This window comes from Pteronotus mesoamericanus, unplaced genomic scaffold, assembly GCF_021234165.1.
Source record: "Pteronotus mesoamericanus isolate MK-2021 breed Mesoamerican mustached bat unplaced genomic scaffold, CSHL_Meso_final scaffold_174, whole genome shotgun sequence".
Classification (NCBI taxonomy): Eukaryota; Metazoa; Chordata; class Mammalia; order Chiroptera; family Mormoopidae; genus Pteronotus; species Pteronotus mesoamericanus.
In genome coordinates, this window is record NW_026555309.1 from 1,882,681 (window position 1) to 1,890,519 (window position 7,839).

The following is a 7,839-nucleotide window of genomic DNA, read 5'->3' on the forward strand; positions in this document are numbered from 1 at the left end:
GATGAAATAACTGAGAGATTGTTTATAATTTTCAATATTGCCTTGTATTTGTGCTAGCATACCAGAATATTTAACAGCTTACTCAAGAATTCAGAGAGAAAACACAGGACTTTTTCTCCCGCCAGAGCTCTGCCTTCTCATCTGTTGGACTTTTCCACTGCATCTCAGTGGAGTGCATTTCAAGATGTGGCCTGCAGATACACAGAACAAATGAAAAGAAAACCCCCAAGTCCTCTGATTTCTCTAATAAGATAGATAGGGCCTGTATGTATTAAGAACTGAGTATGAGTGAAAGATGCAGCCCTGTTGATTGGCTGTGTCTTATGTCCATGCCCCTTTGCAAGGACTCTGTGAATTCAGAGCTCCTGGAAATTTGTTGTGTTTCTTGGAGTCAAATGCATTTTGGTACCTTGGAGAAAGGGTTTAGGACATCATAGACATAAGAAATTGGGGAGATTGATGGCTAAGGAAATGGTAAGTTGGGGTCGTTATTAAGAATTCAAAAATGAAAGAATCACCCAAATTAAATTGAGATATTCTAGAGGTTCTTTCTAAAGGAACTTCCACCTATCATAAGATGTTTCATTATATATATGTCACGTCTGTCTGGAAGGTATCCAGCCACATAACATGAAAAATAGAGACATTGAAGAAGATACAAGATACAAGAAACATTGTACATAGGACAATAACACCTTAGTCCCCTTCAAAATAGGCATGTTGGGACCTCACATAGTTCTTCCAGTGTCTCTTCCACTGTTTGAAACACTGCAAAATCCTTTGTTGAAGTCACATCAGTTGCCCCATCATATTTTCTTGAATCTCATTGATGGCCCAGGCACGTTGTCGTGGTGAAGCTGCTGATCACCAGTTGCCCATAGCTGCGGCTGTTTTTGTCATACTGCATCTCTTAGCTTACAAAGAACATTGAGGTAGTACTTCTTATTAGCTGGCTTGGATAGGGACAACACCTTCCAATCAGAAAACACAGTTAACGTGGTCTTGATCTTGCTGTGACTTTCCTGTGCCTTCTTTGGGTGTGGATGACCAGTAGATTTCCATTGGGATGACTGGGCCTTTGTTTCTAGATCATAGTTGTGGGTGTAAACCCATGATTCATTTCATGTTATGACCTTCTCGAGGAATCTAGTTCATTGGTAGCAGTTTGAATCAAGTCATTAGCAACTGCAGCATGATGTTCCTTCTGCTCTGGTAGCAGAAGCCGTGGAATGAATTTTGTCATGACATGTTTCATGCCAAGATTTTGCATCAACATCTCAGAGACAGTAATTTCTGGAATTCCCAAATCAGCTTTTGGTTCTTGCACTGTCAGTCGCTGACCTTTGTTGATTGCAGCCTGTACACATTCAGCACTCTCAGGTGTTCTGCTTGTTGCAGGCCTTCCAGAATGTGGATCACTTTCAACAGATTCTTGACCATCTTTGAAGTATTTTTGCCACACTTTTATTTGCACTGCACTCATTGTATTGTCCCTGAAAGCCTTTTGAATCATCCAAATAATTTCTTCAGAGGAATGTTCAAGCTAAACACAAAATTTGATACAGATTTGTTGCTCTGCTTGTTCAGTCATTTTGAATGCAACAGCCACACAGTACATATGCTCACTCAGCAGCATCTACTGCCCCACTGACTAGTACAGTGAAATTGTTCTTGTTCATGCATGCGCATTTCAGCCCACTCTCCTTGGCTGCCAGATTACATCAATGTTGCAGAAACTCTTCCTATTATATTAACAATGGCTGGACTTTTTCTGGACAGACATTATATTTTATTGTACACACTCCTTCCCTAGAGGGCATTTGTTTTGAAATCAGAATTTAGATCCTGGTGTCTCTTTTGTAGTTATAAAATATACATTTAAAGAGATTAAACAAATAATAAATATTATCTCCTAATTACCCACCCTTTTTAAGTGTCAGTTTCACCTGTAAAGTAGAAACAATAATAGTACCTACCTTGTATTTTTTAAATTAAAATAAAAACATCAGATGTAAAGATGCTTAGCACATATTGCTTAGCACATAGGAAAAAATCCATAATAGATAAAGTCACCATTAACATATTATATTGTGACCATTAAAAAATAGATATATCTTGACCCCTTTAATAAATGAGATCCACTCTGTAAATCTATAGTGACTGTACCCTGGTATCTCCCTTGCCTTTGAGATATGAGCATGGGGACTCTTGTGGGGCAATACTATGTCCATTGTGATTTTTCTGGTAGTTAATATCCCTTGGGTGGGGCCCAAACCAGACAAATTTGCTGAATTTTATGATAAGTCTAGGGTGTCCATTTTAGTATTTACATATGAATGTTCTCAGGCTAGTTTTAAAATCTTTTGTTTTGACTTTATTTTTCTCTTTTAAGTAGCTTTATCTACTATTACAGAACAGATTGGAATAATTTGGTTACCATAAATCATCAGTGCTGAATAGACTTTTTTTAATGCCTGATACGATCAACCTTTGGGAACGGAACTGACCTCAAATTTGGGGCTTACATTTACTTTTCCTACACTGTGCCAACTTCATGAAAAAACAAAACAAAACACAAAACCTCCCTTATCTCAGGGAAGTGGCAGATGCTAATTGTAAATATTTATCTTCTTTTAACTGTGGTCTAGGAGATAATTTTGCTACTTTATCACAGCTCTAATATTACAAGAAATGGGAAATTCATGCATGCAAATGTTGTTTATGAATATGGGGCAGCTCTAGATGCATTTGTAAAGAACATGGGGGCATTTGGCTTTGTATCTGGTAGCATGGAGAATAACACCTCCAGCTCTGTACCCTAGGAGACATCCAGATGACTTTATTAATACAATGGCTTCGATGGCTCTAGGTAATTTTCAGGCACGTGGATTTTCATAAAAGGTTCAAACCTCACTGATAGTACTTTCTTCGTATGACTTTCAGAAGTTAGAGATCATTCTGAGCTAGTTGGTTTCTAAAAGCATATGGGAAATAAATGCAATCAAAGTCTTAAAAACCAAATTTGTTAATGCTTTATTTCACTGTTGCTATTCTTTTAAGAGGTGCATCAAACCTTGGGAGCTCGTGATGGCTGCCATGAACTCCCAGGCTTCCCTTAGGAACGCATCACTGGCTCACTTTCTGTTGCTCTCCAGTCACTTTCCTGACTTCTGGTGAGATAAATCTAATCCTTCTGCAAAACTTAATGAATAAATTGATTAATCCAAATCAGTCTTTTATATTTTTATAAGTAGCTTATAGTTATATCTAACATTTATGTTTTCAAAGTATCTCCTAGAAAACTCCTATCTGTTTTCAATCTTGCCAAGGCACTCTATTGTTTGGAAAGAATTGGATGGAAAAAGATGACTTGGCTTTTAGTACAAAAGCCACTAGAGAGCTTATGGAAAGTTCATTTGTGCACTTGTATCTTTTGACACTCACTCAGTAGGTGAACTTACATGGAAGAGAGCCGTGTCTAATAGGACTGTCTGATTCTATTTATTTTTGTTATCATTTTGCAGGGGGGAGTTTTTTTGGCATGCAGTTGTTTAAATTGCCAATCTCCAAAACTGGGTAATCTTGTGCAGACCATTTCAAGTTTCCCCTAAACATCTAAACACTGACATTTTCTATGCACTGAATTGGTTTTTTACATTGGAGAACAATTAGAAAATTAAAGAGCATGTCTCTCTTCTAGTCAGTAGTTTAAATGTCTTTAGGTCCCATTTAGTTTTATTCTTAACTGTTAATTTAAATGTTTTTTTGCTTTTATTTATTTTTATTACTATTTATGCATTTTTTTACTTCTCAAAAAATGAGTTTTGCACATTTTAACTTAGGTCTTAATGTGTGTGTGTGTTTTGTATAAAGCCAAATGATAGTTTTATGTATGTTTTTGTCTGAGAACTAGAAGACAGACACTATCTAAGGATCCTGGACTATTATATGGAACCCCAAAACACTCCCCTAAAGCAGTTGTCTGAAAGATTTTTGATCTTATAAATTTATTGATAGAATATTTAATTGCACCTCCAATATATGTTTACATACTTATCTTCCAACAGGTTCCAAGTTGGCTTAGAAAGGCCAGAATGCCCTTCTCAAGTCTTACTTCTGCTCTGACATCCTTGTCAAGTGAGTGAATTCATATGCCTGCCACTGTAGCATTAAAACTTTTGTATTACAAATCAAAGGCAAAAGTTAAGAAAATGAAGTATACACAATTAGACTCTATCTTATACCTATCAGGACAGATACTTGCCAAAAAAAAAATGGCAACAGAAAATAAGCTTTGGTGAGGATGTGGGGAAATTAGAACTTTTATGCACTTTTCATGTAAATATAAAATGGTACAGCCTCTTTGGAAAACTGTATGGAGCATCCTCAAAGAGTTAAAAATAACATTACCATATGACCCAGCAATTTCAGTTCTGGGCATACATTCAAAAGAATGGAAAGCAGGACCTCAGATATTTGTACATCCCTGTTCATAACAGAATTATTCACAATAGCAAAGTGGTGAAACCAAACCAAATGTCTCTTAGTGGATGAACAGATGAGTAAAATGTGGTATACATGTACAATGTAATATTATCTAGCCTTTAAAGAAAGGAAATTTGAACACATGCTACAACATGGATTAACCCAGAGGACAGTGTAAGTGAAATAATCCAGCCACAAAAAGACAAAAACCATATGATTCCACTTACATGAGGTACCTAGAGTAATGGCATTTGTAGAGACAGAAAGTTCATGGGTGGTTGCCAGGAGCTGGGAAGAAGGGGAGAATGGGGAGTTGTTTAATAGATATAGCGTTTCAGTTTTCTAAGATGAAAAAGTTATGGAGGTTGGTTGCATAACAGTTTGAATTTATGTAACACTTCTGAACACTTAAATGTGGTTAAGATGGTAAATTTTATGTTACATGCATTTTACCATAACTTTTAAAAAAATGAAATAAAAGGTAAATGTGAGTGAGTGAGTGAGTGAGAGAGTGAGTTATTTATTTATTGCCTCCAGTGGGTTAGTTTTATTCACCCCATTCAGGGGACCATTATTTTTAAAGTTTATCAGCAGGCAGATGGTGATGGACACAGGTCCACACCCCCAGCTGTCCCTTCTAGGATGTACTCCCCAGCAGCAGGGATTGTGCTCAGTAGACAGCACAGCTGTCAGCCACTTGGGAACCCATCTGACTGCAGAGAGCCATCCTGATGAGATGTGATGCTTCTTGGGGCAACCTGTGCCAGTGCTGAACGTGACGAGGGATGAATGTGGGACGTCCTGATGGTCAGCCCTTGTTCGAGATATTGCCACAGGGGTGGCTGAGGCTTTGTTTGTCTAGCCTGCATTGGAGTTCTAGCTTTTTCTCTGCCCAAACCTACTGCCACTTTCTTCCTTTTACAGGTGTGGATTCCTAAGATAAACTGTGTACCCAAACTCCATCTCAGCATTTGATTCTGGAAAACTGAATTTGCAACACAGATTAAGATACTACCAAGATTATATAACCAGATTCTTTAATTTTTAAACCAATAAACTAATTTTTTCGTTGTTTAGTGAAATGATGAAAGCCATTACATTTAAAAGATAAAACAAGAAATGCACGTGTGCACACACACACAAACCAAACTAACATTAGAAATCATGCCATAGAATGAATAACAACTTTGTTTCTGTGAAACTGTGATGGTTATAATTCAGGTAAGTCTATTTTATACAAAGCAGGCATGATCAGACATTAATATTTGTATACTTTCCCCCAGAGCACCTTCCCACATTGTAAATGTAGACAGTGATCAATGGGCCTGAAAAAAGAAGAGTTATGCATAAATATCCTAAGACAATAGTTAGATTAATCCATCATCAGACCAGTTCATAGTTATGGGGAGAGTAAGATAAAATGTGCTGAAAGGCTAAAATAAGAGCAATCAGGTAGTTGAGAACATTTAAAACATAGTTACTCCCTTTTAAGTAATGATAGTTCTATTTGTAACTCTTTGGCCTGCTTCTACGGAAGTCCCTGGAATCTTAGAATTCCTATGAGAAATTTCACACATCTGAAGGAACTTTCCAAACATAGTCTCTGGTAATGTGTTTTGTGCTCATGTATTTTGAAGCCTTGTTTACACTCAAAAGAGAATTAAAGAAATTATCATATAATTTAATTCCTACCTCACTTTGGCTTTAATTATTTGGATATTATAGAACCTTCTACATGTAAGACGGGCTTAAAAATAAATATATTAAAAAACTTCAAAACTTCAGTTGAGTCAGAAATCAATTGTTTGTAATCACGGAAGGAAGAAGAGATATAGAAATGTGAAATCATTTGTAACACTGAATTAATTAAATTTCCATTTGGTTATTGAATGAGATAAAAACAAATCTCCCAGGTATTTCTAAACTGTAATAATGGTAGCTAATATTTATTGAACACATACAATGTGGGCTTTATTAAGATTATTTCAGTATTTCTCCAAAACAACCTGCAAAGAAGGAACTATTATAATACTGTTTCACAAGAAGGAAATATGTGGTTTAGAGAATTTAAACAAATTGCTTGAAGTTATAAAGGAAGGAAGTGAAAGAAACAGGAAGGAGCCCACATGGCTGGCCCAGGTTGGAGCTCAAACATGTGAACCGGCCAGTTCATCAACCAACTGCTTAATTGATGGTTTACATTGTACGACCTGGTGGTTTAATGAAATGTTCTGAATCATGGAACTGTATTACTTAGCACTGACACACTTTAGTGAAAAAATGACAAGATACTTCAATTAACTTTTATAAATTTTTCCATTAAAATAGATATTTTTCAGGCCAGTTATAGTGAATGAGTAGTTTGTTGGAAGAGTCACCTAAGGAGAGAGCAGTGGGGTACCAAATGACTGATAATCTAATCTCATTTACTAGGGAGATAATTGTTCTAATTTTTTTTTTTTTTTTTAGGGGAGAGCGCGAACGCAGTCCCCCACTACCACAAATTATGCAGTCGAGTTTCCCACATTTGGGGAAATCGCAGGGGTCAGCACATCCGGAGTGCAATGGATAAGCCTCGCCCTGGGAAAACCACCTTCGTGATCATGGTATCTCCCCTGCCAGGTAAGTATGTTCTGATTTCTTGAACTTTGAAATTTACCCAACTCAAAGTCTTATTGACTGAAACGTCACTTCAGAGGACAGAAATAGCAAACACAAACCATCTCTCTTGCCTGTCCTCCGAGCTCTGCCTGTCGCAGACAGTACTGAGAGATCACAGCGCCCGCAGAGCCCACATGTGCCCAGAAATCCACATCAGCAGGGTCCACACGCACCCATTTCCAAACAACTGGAGTAAAACTTAGGAAAAAAAACTTCTTTTTCTACTCCTCTAGCACTTGAGGGCTGAAGGAAGGGAATTTGAGGTATAATCAGTGTAATCAGAGATTTCTTTTTTCAAAGCCTTTAAACAGTCCCCATTTCCTCTTAAATTTTCTAATCAGAGTTGCGACATTAAGAAAGAGGTTTTAGGACAAAAGTTGTTCTCTCCCTTCCTCTTGAGCTTTTATTAGGTAATTGGACAACTAAAACTATAATACAATTTCACTTACATTGATAAGAGTTTAATATATTGGTCTTCTGGCTAATAAATTCGCAATATTAAAGGATCTTTTCCCCCCTCTAAGATTTTATAAATGAGTATGGGCTAGACATGTGTCAGGTGACTTCAGAATCAGTGGCTCTTGAAAACTAATTGCAATGTTGGTTACTTCACAGAGCTTGCTCAACAAGCTAAAGGGGACAGTTATTTTGAGACAAACCTTTTGGCAAACCTCATATAATAACTCAGGCGTG

General features: G+C 37.0%; 1 non-coding gene across 1 annotated transcript; it reads right to left on the reverse strand.

Annotated features, from left to right (window-relative positions):
* Positions 1–6,951: 6,951 nt before the first annotated feature.
* On the reverse strand, positions 6,952–7,115 carry LOC129084459 (U1 spliceosomal RNA). Its single transcript, XR_008530588.1, has one exon. It is a non-coding gene; the product is annotated as a U1 spliceosomal RNA (small nuclear RNA).
* Positions 7,116–7,839: the final 724 nt, after the last annotated feature.